A 16423-nucleotide genomic window follows, 5' to 3' on the forward strand; every position below is an offset into this window, starting at 1 on the left:
TTATTATGTCTTTTATGTCACCTAAATTATGTAGCAGTCCTCTACAATTCCAGTGGATAATAAAAGCCATTTTGAAATTAAAAGGTGAGATTTGCTGCTACAAGGGACTGGAAGAGAGGAATGTTAGGTGACATACGCAAGATCCAGCACGTTCAATTACTTTACGGGGCCTTTTTCAGGCCCCGTCATTGGCGTCTTGTGTTTTGTGGAGCGGTCGAGAGAGTCCCTCCGCCCCTTCGGCGCTGCCTGCGCCGTCTGACTTGGAGTGGTGTCCATGACCTCTTCAGAGGCTCTGGACAATCGCTCCAGAGAGCGATGTCTACGCTGCGTAGACTTCGTATCGAGCAACGAAGTCTTGGACCCCACCTGGCCGGACGTCGATGGGACCTCGTTGGCCTCTGTGGTGCCTTGGCTGCTGCTGCAGCTCGTCGACGCCACTGGTGTGGTCAGGATCGGAGATGGCAGGGCAGCCTTGGCTGCTCCCGCCGTGGGGGCGGGTGGCGCTGGCCTCGGCACGCTGCGCGTGGTCCGGGCAACCGCCAAAGGCCGTTGTGGTGTCGCCCCCCGCTGCACCACTTCGGCGAAAGATGTTTTTATTGCGAAGGACGGTGAGATACGTTGTCGTGCTTCACGGAACGTAATATTTTCTTTGACTTTAACAGTAATAATTTCTTTTTCTTTCTTCCAGGTTGGACAAGCTCTGGAGTACGCAGGGTGAGGGCCGTCGCAGTTTGCACAGTGCGTCTCATCGTGATTGCAATCATCAATGGAATGTCCCGTTGTTCCACATTTTGCACAGGTAAGCTGCCCTCGACAGCCCTGGGACGCATGCCCAAATCTTTGGCATTTAAAGCAACGCCGCGGGTTGGGAATGTAGGGCCTGACATGCAGTTTTACATAGCCGGTTTCCAGAGTTTCGGGTAAGGTAGTTGAGCTGAAAGTCAGTACTATGTGCTTTGTCGGGATTTCGATGTCATTCCTTCTGATTGTAATGCGCTGCACATGAACTACATTTTGATCTCTCCATCCGTCCAGGAGTTCTGCATCGCTGAGTTCCATTAGATCTTCGTCTGACACTACACCTTTGACAGTATTCATGGTCCGGTGTGCGCTCACGGAGACAGGATTGTTTCCAAACGCCACGAGGTGTGCAAGCTTGTTATACTGGTCCTTGTCTTTTACTTCGAGGAGCAAATCCCCGCTTGCCATCTTAGTAGCCTTATAGCCGCTTCCAATAGTTTCCCTTAGACACTTAGCAACCAAAAATGGTGAAATAGCTCGAGCCTTTGTAGATGATTCTTCGCAATGTATAACATGGAATTTCGGGAACGTTTCTTTGTTTTTTGGCGAAAGCAGAAAAGATGCATCGGTGCGGACCCTTTTCAGGGTACGATCAGTTGAAGGGTTCGAGGATCCCATAAGAATATTGATTTGTTCGGCGGCAATGCCAGTCACCCACCACCGAGCCCAACGAGGGGACATGGCAGAGGTTGAGAGCGATCCCTGACATGCCAACTGTACATTGCCACTATAACCAAATATGATATAACCTAGGTTGGTTATGTCACACAGGGTTAACCCTCGCCACCACGAAAAATCGGAAGTAAACGGAAGAGAGAAGTAGACAGGAAAGATATAAAGCGAGAGCGAAAGGAGAAGGTGTCAGGAGAGAGGGACAGGAAAAGGCGACTGCCGATTTCCCCTGGGTGGGTCAGCCCAGGGGTGCCGTCTACGTGAAGCCGGGGCCAAAGGGGTGTGTTGCCTCTGCCAGGGGGCCTTAGAGGTCCAATCGCCTGGCGTTGGCTCAACCCCCAGGATCCCCTTTTCCCCGGACACGGCAATGCCACGCACGGCTAGGCGTGGGAGAGGGCCGAAACCCCCCCGTTAGCTCGGGTCCGTGGTGTCGCTACACACCAAACGCCTGCTTGCGCAGACGCCCCTGCGGGGGCCCCTAGTTGTGCCACGGCGGTGACTCCTCCCCTGTTCACACTCATATGTATAAGAACTTGTGTATATGTACACGCTTGCAATTTTAGTAATATCGCCCGAGCGCTGACCCCTGTACACGGTAGCGCCTGTATAGGCGAAAAGTAACGAGATTTCCAGCATGATTCACAAGCACAGAGGGCAGACTCGGGTGCGAGCTCCGTATGCTACGCTGTTTGTTTTTAAGATGCAGGCACACTATCAGCCTTATCTGTGCGATTGTGTGTTCAGAAGGCCGGTGTGACGCTCATCATCGTATCGCTGATCTTGTTGCTTCCCGCCGATATCAGAAACTACCCTATGCTGTGGTCGACGCTCGCGCGATATTATTTTAAAAAATTACACCATTTCCCTCTAAAGGGCACCACGAGGCGATGCGAAGCCGGAGCAGTTGCACGATCGCGTTCAGTTGGCGTTTGTTGCGCGTGCTACCGACCTCGCGTCGTGGAACGCGAAGAGGAACGCTACGCGCGTCTTGTCTTCCCTCTAGCTTAGTCGTTAATTCTCACAGGGCGAGCGGGGAACGCGGTAGACAGGCGTGAGAGAGGGGGCAGCGTAGGAGAGGAGAGAGAGGGGGAGGGGACACGCATGCGCTGGCGCTCGTCGCGGCGTTGCGCAGGAGAGAATTTCGGCATGTCTAGCCCGCGTTTGAGAGGAAGAGTGGAGGGGGAGGGGAGAGGGGAAGTCGAGAGGAGGAGGGGAGAGAGGGAGGGAGAGAGGGAGGGGAGGGAAGATGACATTGGAAAGGGTCAAAAGGGGGAGGGGGAGTGGAGAGGAGGTGTGTGGAGAAGGTATGCGCATGCGCAGTGAAGGTGGTCACGCCGTACACCACCATCGCCACCACAAGTTTGAACTCCACTATAAGATGCTTCGCATCTAAAAACTGCAAGGGTGTACATCTATGAGTACACAACTCCAATATTTCATTCTGGAAACCATATCAGCTTCCCTCGTAATCGTGGCGGCGGTTGGGGAACATACTTCTAGCTATTCTTGTTTGCACCTGAGTTCTACACTTCGAGTCAAAGCTTCAATTGACTTCCAATATGCATTTTATTGCTTCCTTAGGTATTGGCTTGACAGAAAAGCGAACTGTAACCGAGTGTTAGATGTATTAACTGCATGGTATTCCTATCTGTGCAATCCCGGGTGTTGTGGCGTTCATTCTGCTAATTTGAACCTCTTGGGAATGTTCTTTTGGGGTGTAATACTAATCTTTCTGCGTTTAATTTTAGTATTTTCTTTGTTTCGTTTTATTTTTCTGTTTTAGCCAGCCTGTCTCTGATATAAATGCTTGCTTAACTGACAAGGTCCCGCCATGCTGTTTGGGGAGTAAAAGTAGAAAATAATAGAATGTGCGTCTTGTCCAATGAAACTTGCAGAATTACAAGGAAACGCATTTTGATTCCTTCTAGAATTCATCTAATGAAATGGGACCTGAAACCTGTCCAGCCTCGACATTTTTGCCGTCACATGCACCTTTAACAAACGCTGATGTGTCAACGCTGGTGTCATTGTTCAACCGCATTACGCACGTTGCAAAATGAATCTCCGTGTAGCCAGGGCCCGTATTCGCAGTACTTGTTTGTTTATAAACGTCGCTTGCTGTTCACCGCCTACCTTTGGTATATATACGGAATGTATAACACTCCGGCTATAGCGAGCACGTTTTATGAATTATGCATTACAAACTTCTTTTTGAAGCTCTACAAGCTTCTTGACGAGGCTGTATTCCTTATATATGCGGCGTCCTCAGCTTGCCAACATTAGTGGTAGGCCAAACAAAAAGCTGGATGTAGAAACGACACAAAGCTGTTGTGTATTCCGACAAAGACTGACACACGAGAACCCGCAAGGTGAAGCTGTAGTCATGTGCTATGATAGAGCTCACAGCAATTCATTTATGAGAATGCGTGACCTGCTTTTATATAGATGCTCCTGCGGGACAGGCCATGTGGCAAAGTCTACTACTGCTTCTCTGTTTGGCAAGCAATGTGCAGCAAGAATAGGGCGGCTAGAACAAGCAAGCAAGCAAGCTACAACGCTGGAGCGGTGAACACACAAACACTGTGCTGACGTATAGTTCGAATTATTTTCAACTATGACTTTGTCTTTTAAATCTACTTAAACTGGTGTGCGTCTTTTCATGGGAATTGACCTTTCGTATGTCCTCTGTTTGTAAACACTACAGCTTAAGTTCACCTGAATAAGAGAGCTGTGACGGATTTAGGACATCTTTTTCGTTTCAAGTGTTGGAATGGCCAGACCAGAAGCTAGTCTACGTTACTGACTATTGCTACCTCAATGTGTCAATGACATACGCCCACCTCCCTCCTTTCTCTACGCAACCAGTTGGAACTGTGAATATTCTTTAATAACGCGAGCAGACTAATGAAGCGCTAGCAACCACTAAGTTATGCCGGTTGAAATAAATTCACTCCATTGGAATGTTCGCAGTTTCTCGCAGTTTTTTAAATACTCGCTTAGCAGTGTCATGCTTTACAGAAAAAAAAAATACAGCTTCAGATACTGACCAATTTATGCACCTCTCTTTATTTTACCCCACTTCATAATACGTTACTTTTCTGTCGATTCACAATCTTCCCGCGCCTTTTACACTTTTCTTTTTGACGAATAAAGCGTTTTCATCATTCATCCTCATCTACACGCATAGCAGTATGCAGGCAGCTATAAATATGTTCCAGACACGATGGCCATACGTAAACCGATTTATCATTTTCAAATTGCAGTGGCGGGACACCCATTTTCTCGAACCATTTTTTTTTCTTTTAACCTTTGAATACTCGCTAAGGTTATTCGAATTGTGATCCAGCTGCGATTCAGCGGTAACACATCAGTGCGCTCTATATGGGATGAACAAGGCCGCATAGCTGCAAACACACGAACCCGCAGATACACAAACGCAAACAAATAGACGAAAGAACGCAAACGCGAGTACACACAAACGTGAACACACAAAGCGTACGCACATACAGCGCCGACTGCTGTAGTACATCGGGATGACCGGGGCTGGCCACAACAGGGACAGCTGGTCGAGTGAATTATGACCACGAGCGTGCGTGCATCGGCTGTTAAGTCCATTTGGTTCGGGTCACGCTCCAGACGTCCCGCATATCGAACTTCGGTCCGAAAAAGGTGTTTTCCACCCGGGTTGCTTTCGCACCCGTCATCACACACGAACGGGTTTGTCGATGTTGCTCACAGTGTGGAAACATTACACATGTCATCCTTCTCCCAGTGAATGTGATAGGAATGAGTGGCGCTTTATTTATAACACACAATTTAAATGCGGGGACGGGGTGACGTTCTTTTGCGATAACCCTTGTACAAGCGGCAGGACCGTAACTTTGTTAGACATTTCACCCGCCACGGTGCTGTGGCGGAAGTTTTGCTGCTATGCGCGAAGCCGCGTTCACAAATTCAAACTCGCGGCGCCTTAATTTCAGTGGGGGTGAACGGTCATGCGCTTAGCTTAAGACGCACGTTAGACAATCCCAGGCTCTCAATATTTATTCCGAGATCACCACAACGGCATGCCTCACAACTGTCTCGTGATTCGGTTCGTTAAACCGCATAATTTTCGTTGGGGCGTTTTCTGCACGAGTATAACGCTTCACCATGAATGCGGGTCTTCAGTCTGCTCAGATGTTTTCCGGAGGGTAAGGACAATACAAGCACTAAATAATCGGCATCATCAAGACCGTGTAGTTTTTACTGAAACTTCATGAAAAACCGCGAGGGCACATGGCTTCCTGAGGACGGATGCAAAACTATAATGCAATCTGATTGTTCGCACTGTCTTAATGGTCGGGCGAGCAACTAAATAACAGCATTTGAAATCGTAGGACAAAAGTCTGGAAGAGGTGTACAGTTTGCAAGAAAAGAAAAAGCATTGATCTTGGGATTTCAATGTCTTTGTTAGCCAACTAACGCCTGGCATGAAGATGAAACTCCCTTCGAAATTCTTCAGTGGAATGCCGTGGCTGCTAAAGGCACGTACATCAGTCCAGCAAACGCACTAAATGGCAGGGCCAAGTTAGACCTCCCAGCACTTTTTAGCGAGTGTGGCTACAAGCATTTCATTGCCGGCACTAAAGTTATCATAAAGCAAACGTTCAAGAAGCGCGCATTCTTCTACAGCCTTTTGATTTTCAGTTGCAGTATGACAAAAAATAATCTCTAAAATCCACGCCGCTCTTATATTGTGGCTCGGAACCGCACGCCAAAGTGTTCCACTGTGTCACCTAGTTGCACTTGCGCGCAGGTGGCTCTTTCTCGTTTTGATCCAGATAAGCTTCTATTGTTAGGCAGCGCCCTACTAGTGCCCCGACTTTCGTGTTGCATTCGATTTGTCGCGACGATCTTATGCGTGCACTCATTCTTACTTGCACCTTTTTACCTTAGTAAGAGAAGCAATGGTCTGATGAGGTCGCAAAGATGTGAAACAACTGCTGATGGTGAACAACAAAGCGTCAATTCGACGACATCCACCTCGTTAAACCCCCGACATTAAATCGATTCACATACCAGTCTTTATGCATAATCATACCAGGCACGTATGTACTTTCAGAAGGGCGAAAAAGCGCACACAAGGAATAAACGTCATTTATCGGGATAACACTGTTTTGTTCCGGGAACAGCACTTACCAACGTGTATATTGAGTTCTTGGCGTCACCAGTTCTCACCCACGATCGTTATAACCAAGTTGGATTTCTTTCCCCAGCTTCGTTGCTTCAGAAGTTAGGTAATTAATCATGCCTGATTAAGCAATTAAGCAGAACGCGAAAAATAGTGCGACTTACTCCATGCATTTGTTGTCAGTAACATGCATTTGTAATCGTCGGCATATTGTTGAACTCTGGCTAGAGTTGCTGGGGCATCTATCTATCTATCTATCTATCTATCTATCTATCTATCTATCTATCTATCTATCTATCTATCTATCTATCTATCTATCTATCTATCTATCTATCTATCTATCTATCTATCTATCTATCTATCTATCTATCTATCTATCTATCTATCTATCTATCTATCTATCTATCTATCTATCTATCTATCTATCTATCTATCTATCTATCTATCTATCTATCTATCTATCTATCTATCTATCTATCCGCAAGAACTCCTCCCGAGGGGGAGGGGGGTAGCTATTTATATCGGCAGCAGCGATACAGCGCCAGAACGGAAGCTCAAAAGTGCTTCGCTTTCAGCTAAGCCACTGGTAAGGCATCGATGCAGCATTCACATCACGGTCTTGTTCTGAAATCGAACTTGTTCAGATAAATGACATCGTTATCAGACGTCGCCTGAAACGGCAAGCTGAATGAGGCACGTGATCAGCATTTTTCCCGATAAAAACTTTAGCAATTCGCCCTTCCTCCTTTCTACTTTAGCTAAAGTATACTTTCTTGCCAAGGATACCACCCCCCCCCCCCTGCTTCCTATAGTTTATATGTGCGTGCTGCGATGCTAACTATTTTTGCAACATATCAAAGTTGGTGCAAACTTGCTACCATTACGTATTGTCTCGAAACCAATGTTTACCCCTGTCTTCGGTAAGCGAATGCTTGTGCGCTAAAGTAAGAATAAATGCTGAAACATCCGTCTTGCAACAGCTGGTGATTAAAAGCAGATTTCCCATCGAGGACGATGCCCGACGGATGCAATTTAGAAATTTGTCTTCATTCGCAGATGGAAAGCGTGAGGGGGAGACAGAAAACTAGGTGGGTAGATGAGATTCAGAAGTTTGCAGGTATTAGAGGCGTGCACGGGCTCCGGGTAGCCCGAAAGCCCGAGCCCGGCCCGGCCCGCGGGCCGGGCTCGGGCCGGCCGACGCATTATCATCTCGGGCCCGGGCCGGGCTCGGGCTACTTGGAGTTTTATCGGGCCGGGCTCGGGCCCGGCGCAAAGCCCGACTAAAGCCCGAAATATAGAGAATGAGCGGGAATTGTTTTCCAGCACGCATACACTGCAGCACCTTTTCCGCGACCGCCCTTTACAGCTTTTCCTCTCCGTTCGCTACTTTAAACAAAAGGGGAGCTCTCCGATTATCTCTCTATGGAATCGTCCACCTGTCCATCTGAAGTTTTAGTCTTCTGGAAAAACAAGCAGCAGAGATATCCCAAGCTTTCCAGGCTGGCAAAAAAGATATTAGCAATTTCGGCGACGAGTGCAAGCAGTGAACGCAACTTCAGTTCGGCGGGCTACATAATGCAAAAGCGCCGCACTTCTCAGAAGCCGGAATCGTCGGTCTGCTTGCTGCTTTTGCACGACAATATGTAATCTGTGTAATAGAGACTGTTTGTCGTGTGTCGTTTGATCATATTTGAAATGCTCAATCAAATGCCAAATTACCGGAAAACGATGTTTTCTTTTCGCAGCGAACCTTCAAAAAGCCGGGCCGGGCCGGGCCGGGCCCGGGATTGTGTTTTCGTACGTCGGGCCGGGCCGGGCGGGCTCGCAGCCCTTTGCCGTCGGGCTCGGGCGGGCCTTCGACAAAGTCAGCGGGCCCGGGCCGGGCTCGGGCTCGGAAATACGGCCCGTGCACAGCTCTAGCAGGTATAACGTGGCAGCAGAAAGCACAGGACCGGGTTGATTGGCGGAACATGGGAGAGGCCTTTGCCCCGCAGTGGGCGTAGACAGGCTGATGATGATGATGATGATGCAGATGGAAAAAACCGTACTCCCGCCTTGGTCTGTGTGCATCAGGCACTTGTACTCGTTGTAGAGTTACCTTCCATCTGTGCGAGCTATGAAGTGCTTAGGGCAGTTTGATTTTGGAGGACGCATTGCTCGTTGTTCTGACCTCTTTTATATAAAAAAAATTAGTACTGATTTCCTGACACTCCCTGAATTATTGCCTTGTGATGTGGCGGTGACGCACTATTTGCGCTGCTGTGTTTCCATTATTTAGCAATGATTGAGGGCCTTTCTTGCAAGCACTGATTCAAAAAGTTTTTTTTTCACCCTTTATATGAAAAACAGAGTGCATTCTTCACAATAGAATTGTTTAGACATGCGGACGCGTATGAAAAGGTTCGGAATTTTATAGGGGTTCGACTTTACCGATGCTACATGCTATATTACTCCACTACTTCGCGGTAATTAATATGGCACGATACATTTCATGGTTTGCAGGAAGAGTTCTTCCTGTGGTTAAGTTCAGCCGAGTTCGAATAACAGCAACATTGATGTGTCCCCTATTAATATATGGAATGAAGAAGCGACATGTTAGCGATGTCTCTACAGCTATAATCGGCTTTTGAGCGCGAGAATTATACTACAGCATGTTTTTGCAGCTAACAAACCAGCTTCAAATAAGCGCTGCCCAGTTGTCTCTACTGCCTTGTTTTTATTTTATGCTGTGTTTTTAGCTCCAGAAGTATGGAATTTCATATACCACATTCACTACATGCACGACAAGGCAGTGTTTTTAGTTTTCAGCTTCATTATCCAACGCTGAAGATGCTTACGAGCGCGATAATGAAAAATACAGAAAGAAATGCAAAGTATGAAGGAAACGCAGTGGACTATAACCTTAGGGTGAATACAGTATCCTACCAAGGTAAGCGTCAAAAATTCATATTAGCCGCATGCTGTGGGCGTATTCATGTGGTTTCCAGCACAACATGAGGTATTCCAGACCTCACTTTGCGCCCATATAAATCAAAATAACCAGTCTTGATGCAACATTATTTGTTTCCTCGGGGCATTTATGACTCACGGTTAACTTTTCTCCTCCATTTGGTCGGACTTGACGCTCATCCTTTACAACCATATTACACTGTTAAGGATGCCCCATCAGAGCATCCCATATCCATTTATCTGTATCTACAGACTGCCAACACAAAAAGCACATAATACTTTTTATATGGTGTTTGCAGTATGTATCCGCGAATAAAAAAACAGTACGTACATTTATAGACGTATAGCAGTGTTTATGTGCTCCCAATATCATCTCAGGCAGGAAAGGCTACGATAAAGTAGCATGGCGCAATGAGCCTCAAAATGTCTATATCTAAAACCGATCTGGATGGAAAAACAGGAAATATTTATCTTTTGCGGATGCGACAAAGCAGCAGTGTCAATGTCCTTTCCGCATCAGATTACATTTCGACACTCAACTAAAACGATGCGAGACCAGCCAAAGAGCCATCACATTAAAAATTCGTATAACAAAACATTTTGCTCTTAGAACGTGTAATTTCCTTCTTTTTTAAGCGTATAAATGTACGTTTGAGAAACAGAAACACATTTTCCTGCTTCTTCCAGTTGGATTTAAACGGAGTCATGCATTCTCGAGTTTGGTTTGTCACCACCCGTCATCACATCACTTGGAAAGGTCCTTTGACATCCGAGATAAATTTTGAGAGTTAAATTTTGAGAGTTAGATTTTGAGAGGGCCTTTACATGTTAACATTGGTTTGAAAGCTAACATTCATGATGTTTTATGCCGTTTTATACTCGGGATCTTTAGAAATATTTTTTTCTGAGGCAAAGTTAGCAGCGATATACGACGCAGTGAAGGTGATTGTAGACGTAGTACGCCGTATGCAATGTAATAACCAAGCTTGCCATGATTGTATCCGGGACTTTAGGTACGTCGCCGTTCAATGTTGGCAAATCAGTTCAAACTTGCCAAAGGGCAATTAAAACAATGCAGTTAAACATTTCGGTTATGTTAGTTTTTTTACTTGAAATATCGCATAATGCATCTGGCACATCAGTTCGAAATCATGCGCAATGCATGAAAGGATCAACTTCCGGTACAGCCATAATATTGTTCCGTACAATGCACCTTTCCTGAAGACAAAGGCCGTCTAAATATATCTCCGGCGTATTTTCTTGGCCCAGCTCATCGTTCACAATTGAACAGACGCTGCCTGCGCCACGCAAGGGCACATGCTGCACTTGACTACCCTTTTCCAAGCAATGTGCTCTTATAGCAGTCCGCGCCTGAAAACTAGAACCGCTCGATTCTCCATTTACGGTTCCAGTAAAATTACGCATTAGTGAAGCAGTAACTCAAACATATGCGAACACTCATGAAGGCAATAATTTGGCCAAACGAGCTCGATCAGTGTCAGACTCTTCGGACACTAGTTAAAAGGTCACTAAAATATCGGACGCTTGCCGTGACCTCCAACGACGTGCACCAGCTGGATAACAGCCCTCGTTATGCCACAACATCGGGGTTGTTTGCGCTCCTCAAACCAACGTTGTTATAGCTACATCACTTCATTGAACAGCGGACCCTGGTAGGTTTCGGAGCTTCCTGAATGAAACTACTTATCAACTTTACATCATTACGACGAACATGCGACTCCTGCCACAAATACCACAAACAGCAGTTCTGCTGTTAAGATAAAGGAATTATGCCGTAGCTGAAGGATCAAAGCTCTACTGGACAAATAAAAATTACATAAAAAATTTCCTGCAGGATAAAATGTATCATCTTCCAATGCGATCTTCCTGGTACAGGCTTACAGATGAAAACAGATTAAAACCACCAAAACAAGTGCATCTAAAAACTGACCTGAATGAAAACTGAGGAAAGGGGATAAAGAAGCGATTAGCACAAGGAGGTGGTCGCAACCACAACAGTCGTAGGGCGAAATGTGGTTCGGCGCATTAGCTTCGACAGCTTTTTTTTTTTTTTTTTGCGCTACTGGTTGCTTGAGACAAAAGGTTTCTCTGACAGCTTGCACGGAATGACAAACAAGGGCCATTTTCGGCATACAGGAAGTGCATCTACATGGTGCCACTTAGTCGTCAAGTAAAATCTCGCTAAATCATAGGGGGAGGTTTCGGCTCGAATCACAAGAGTACCGAAAATTCGGCTGTAGTCTTAAAACTGTGGACACAAATAAAAATTTCCTTGGGTTTTGCAATATACTCTACTGCAACAATTACGTAAGCGTTCTTCAATGAGTAATTTCAGTTGACAACAGTAGTATGAAAAAAGCAAAAATACTTGCGCTTAGAGTAAAATGTTAGCGCTATTCACGATTCCCACGAAAGAAGCTAGCTCGATTTGAGTAGGCAATTAATGCACCCCTGTATTTAAATTCGCACAACGGATTGAGGTATCGCAGAAGATAATCAACCTGTGTCCGGAATAGGAGTAAGGGATGACTAACGAAGTTCAACACTTTAATACAACGTGAAACTTTATTTTTAAAGCAATTAACATTATAGGTACCCGTGTGTTGAGTGTTTAGCGAAATTACCAGATAAAGATTCCACTTTGGTTCAAAATTTAACTGCCAACTAGTCTGATAAAACCTGGCGTAGGAATCATTGCACATACTCTTGTGCGATCTTAAGTGACTTAGCGATGCCTACAAATGTTTTAGAGGAATAGTATATATGTGTAGAGTCTTTACGGAACAATTAATATATGTACGGGAGCGGCAACGTTAAACAACATTCTGGAAGGCGGAATACGGATGCTAGTGATGTAATGTAAGCGTACTTCATTATCAAAAGTCGGGTGTGAAGGAGCGTGTCTAGTGAAATGCACTACAATGAAACGAACTACAATGTGACTGCATGAATAAACGCTTGTATATTAAATCATATGCAAACTGAGCCATCGTAAGCTAGCACATAAACTTGTGTTGAAATACGTTGGCTCGTGATTCAAACAAGCAGCTGGCAAAGACACACCCAATGCCGAATACTGGACTGGTTATGACGAAAGAAACCACAGTGGACCGTATGCTGCACATATATGTTTTGTTCTTTTGCGCATCTGCAAAATTCGATGTGGAACCGTAATAGCCTTCCTGTAAAGCAATGCCTGATAGTGTATGTCAAAATAAACGAAAACTTTATTCGGAGAGGTATCTAATGTTTTCATTTGGGTTCGCTTAAAATATAGAAAATTCGCATTTTGTGCAGTACTTGATTTGTGGTACCACGGGTGAAAAATTCACATCTTCAGGTTGCCCGGATTTTGAATAATCCGCAGAAGCTTACTGCACACCTGACCGTGACATTTCTCAAACGGGGAGACTTTTATGCGGCTTCATAATGCCTATAGTATAGAATGCCCGAAAGACATACAAATTACCTGAGGTTCGGGAACTGGCTCTGGGAACAAGGTTCGGAACACGTCACCCGAAGAACTAATGCAGGTTAGTAACCTTACCCTCCATACCCTGTTTACTTAATTTGCAAAGATAACTCGCCGCCACAAAGAGTACACCCCGGTTACCGCAGAAAGTGCTGAATAGAAAGTTCACTGACCTGGCCTTTCCTTATAGTAAATTGAGTGCTTAAAAGTGGCTGACGGTGCAATTATATAGGATATCGCACCATGAAATAGTCGCATGCATCATGATGTATTGCCCAATTGTAATATGGGACAAGAGGAATACGGCGGACCGCCATTTTTGTTGTGCTAGATGTAGCGTTCGCAAAAGTGTTCTTATTTGTGAAAATATTTCCTTGTGAATGCTGGTTATTGGAAAAGCTTTCCCGCGAAATGACGTAGCCGATGCCCTCATATCGTTAGGGATAGCTATCACAGCGCGGCAATTGTTCGTAAATCTTCGAGCAAGCCGGTGGATCACGTGGTGGTGGTAGACATGGCTGACAACGGCGATCAGCTCAGGAGCGAGACAGATTTTTGCTGCGTAATACCGAACGAGTCACATAAAAAGCAATCGGTGATAAACGTTACGTCGATTAAATTGTTTCGAATACTTCACGGATAATGAGTGCGCAGTTCGTAATGCGAAATCTTCGTGAGTTCAGTTCTGATGAGGCTTACTCTAGTGCCAATCGCTCAGAAGAAGCAGGTGATCGGTTACCAGGTTCCCTAGATCCTGATAGCATTTATGACGGATAATGTTCTCGAAAAAAAATACCTGCTTTGGCATTGTCAAAAAAAAAAAAAAAGGCACTGACCTATGGGGTGTTGCGCTGCTCCAAGCGGGCGAACCCTTCCAGACGACGTGGCAAAAAAAGCTCGAGACCTGCCCTCGCCTATCGGTTCTGCAGCCGCCGGCGCAGATGCCGCTCGCTGCAGCCGGTCTCCGGATGCGCGCGCCGCACCGGAAGTTAAGAACAACGCCTTCCGGAACTGGCGCGGTGACCGTCCTCCGTCTGCTACCGCTAGCCCCGGTCGTCTGTGTTGAGGAGCGAGGTATCGATAACGTACAATGAAAACAAGGCGTTATTGAAACGACGCAGCGTTTGATCAAACGCCCGCACCTTTATCCCTATTACATTACAGCGCCTCGTTCGTTTATTCTTAGCCTAGCCTGGACTCGAGTTCGAACAATCAGCTCCGGCTGGGCGCCATGATGCGCACGATTCGCTATCGACATGCAGGTGCAGCTGGCGGAAAAATGTAAAAAGAAAACAGGGCCCACCCTGCTGTTGAGCTCCAGGGGCAACCACGCTATATGATGCACTTCGGCCTCGTTATTTGAGCAGCATCGGCCTAGTAGTGGCTCGGCATTGTGATTTTGAACACAAGCCGAAAACTGTCACAGCCTTTAGCGCACTTTAAATTGTTTTGTAGCTCGCAACTATAGGTCACATGATGGTTTTTTATGCTACAATGAAGGAGGCATGCTAGACAAAATACAGGTGCATGGTCGACGCATGGGGTCTCCACTGGTGAAGAGTTGCGAGTGTAGAAGTTTATTTGCCAGCCCACATGCAAAGCTGAATTTGTGAAGCGCTCGGAATTTATGATCGATTCCCGATGTAAAAACAGCGTCCCGATTGCTTTTGAAAGGAAGAAGACGTAGTTGAAAATTTGCAGTGGTGGCTGAGAGAACGAGATGTCATTAGGAAAATAATAGTAACTGCAATCTAACGCCCTTGACGCACAACCTCACTCACAAACATACACAAATGCACACACACACAAACTCATGCACACGCACTAACGCACAAAGACATTTACCCATGTCTTAGATCATTCCTTTCAACATGATGCAGAACTTACATGTTCCCAGGACGTTGATACAACCGAGAGTAAACCACTTTTTTCCAATGCTTGTGCACTTTTGGCGGTTCTTCTTGTTAATGATGCACCAGTCACAGGGTAACTCGACACGAAAAGCCAGCACTTGTTCAACAAAACGAGACGAGATGAACGTGTTAGTTTTTTCGCTGTCCAAGAAGAAAAACAATAAGTACCGTATAGCACTATATTAAAGCGGTGAATTCCTATCTCGCCGGCCCCTTCTTCCCCAACGTCGTTTGCCGAAACTTCAGCCTTTCATCCTCGGTCCCCCTTAGATGGAGGTGTATTTAGTATAGTCCATACCATACTTTTTCTATTGGCCTGCGTGGAAATTTCAGCACATATTTCACTTCAAGAGCAACACACACTGCCACGGCAACCCACACGCAGTTTCTGAAGTGTCTACAGATAAGTGCGATGGCTACTCCACGCAGCCATTGTTCAGATACAGCCCTGCGAACGCCTTTCGTTCATGCGAATATCCAACAAACCCCCGGCGACGCATGCAGCACCAAACGAGCGGCCCGCCTCAACGACATCGCTAGCTCGAAGTGTTCGGCACCTGGGTCGGGTTTTCCGTTCCCGAAACCGACTGTTTGAATACGAGTCATATTCGGCCGCAGCGCATGCGCAAACCGCTAGACACATGCCGCCTGAAGGGTGCGCGCGGCGTTGCCACCAATAGTACACCGGCCTCAGCACAACTATTCTGTCTACGCGCAAGAAAGTATTATAGGGCGCCAAATGCTTGCAGACGTGCTGCCGGTTGTGGGATGCAACACATAGAAATCTTGAACACGTAAGGGTATCGACAGTCTTAATTCAGTCGGCACAAATATCTCGAAAGAAAACAGTAACGTTCTTAGATGGCGGAGCGTTACATTTGAAACACCCTTTCGCACTTCCCAGGCTGGCCAGTAACTTGACATTCAGGGCTGCTGCACACAATTACAATCTGCGAGAGTGTATGCGGGCGGCACATCTGCGCGCACCTGCGCTGGGCGCGATGCGCGGTGGCGCGGTCCCCGGCGTGCGTCGCTGCACCTGCGACACTCGTAAGCGCGGCACAGCGCATGCGCGGCTTATCGGGGTATGCGGGTCCCGCGCTGACGGCGAGCGCGGGCTGCTGATGTATACACACGCGTTTAGCCCGAGGGAACTATACCAGCTGCGTGCAAGCGTGCGTGGCTCATTCAGGGGCATCTGCGCACGGCGGCAACACGAGCTGGATAAAAGTTGGGAATAAAGTTGTTAAAAATTGGGGGACACTTAAGCTTTGCCTTTAAGAGTTCAACGCGATAGCGATATCCTGCCCCTAGTGCGTACTTCGACCACTAAGAATGCGCGCGCTAAGGCGTGTGCCTTATGTAATGGGTAGCATGCTTTAAACCAGGAGCAATTGTGCGCGAGAAACTTTTTCGAAGTTG

The 16423-nt window shown here is 46.5% G+C and overlaps 1 protein-coding gene across 2 annotated transcripts in view; it reads right to left on the minus strand.

Annotated features, from left to right (window-relative positions):
* LOC119373910 (uncharacterized) overlaps positions 1 to 15517 on the minus strand; it is a 39963-nt gene extending 24446 nt beyond the window's left edge. Inside the window, exons 1-2 of one of the 2 annotated variants that reach the window (XM_037643975.2) lie at positions 14976 to 15516; positions 13925 to 14145 (exon numbers count right to left, since the gene is read on the minus strand). The gene's annotated coding sequence lies outside the window, so the exon portion shown is untranslated. Of the gene's footprint in view, positions 1 to 13924; positions 14146 to 14975 lie in introns of both variants that reach the window. The other variant, XM_037643976.2, reaches the window with a different exon arrangement.
* Between the last annotated feature and the right edge of the window lie 906 nt (positions 15518 to 16423).

This window comes from Rhipicephalus sanguineus, chromosome 11 (genome assembly GCF_013339695.2).
Source record: "Rhipicephalus sanguineus isolate Rsan-2018 chromosome 11, BIME_Rsan_1.4, whole genome shotgun sequence".
Lineage (NCBI taxonomy): Eukaryota > Metazoa > Arthropoda > Arachnida > Ixodida > Ixodidae > Rhipicephalus > Rhipicephalus sanguineus.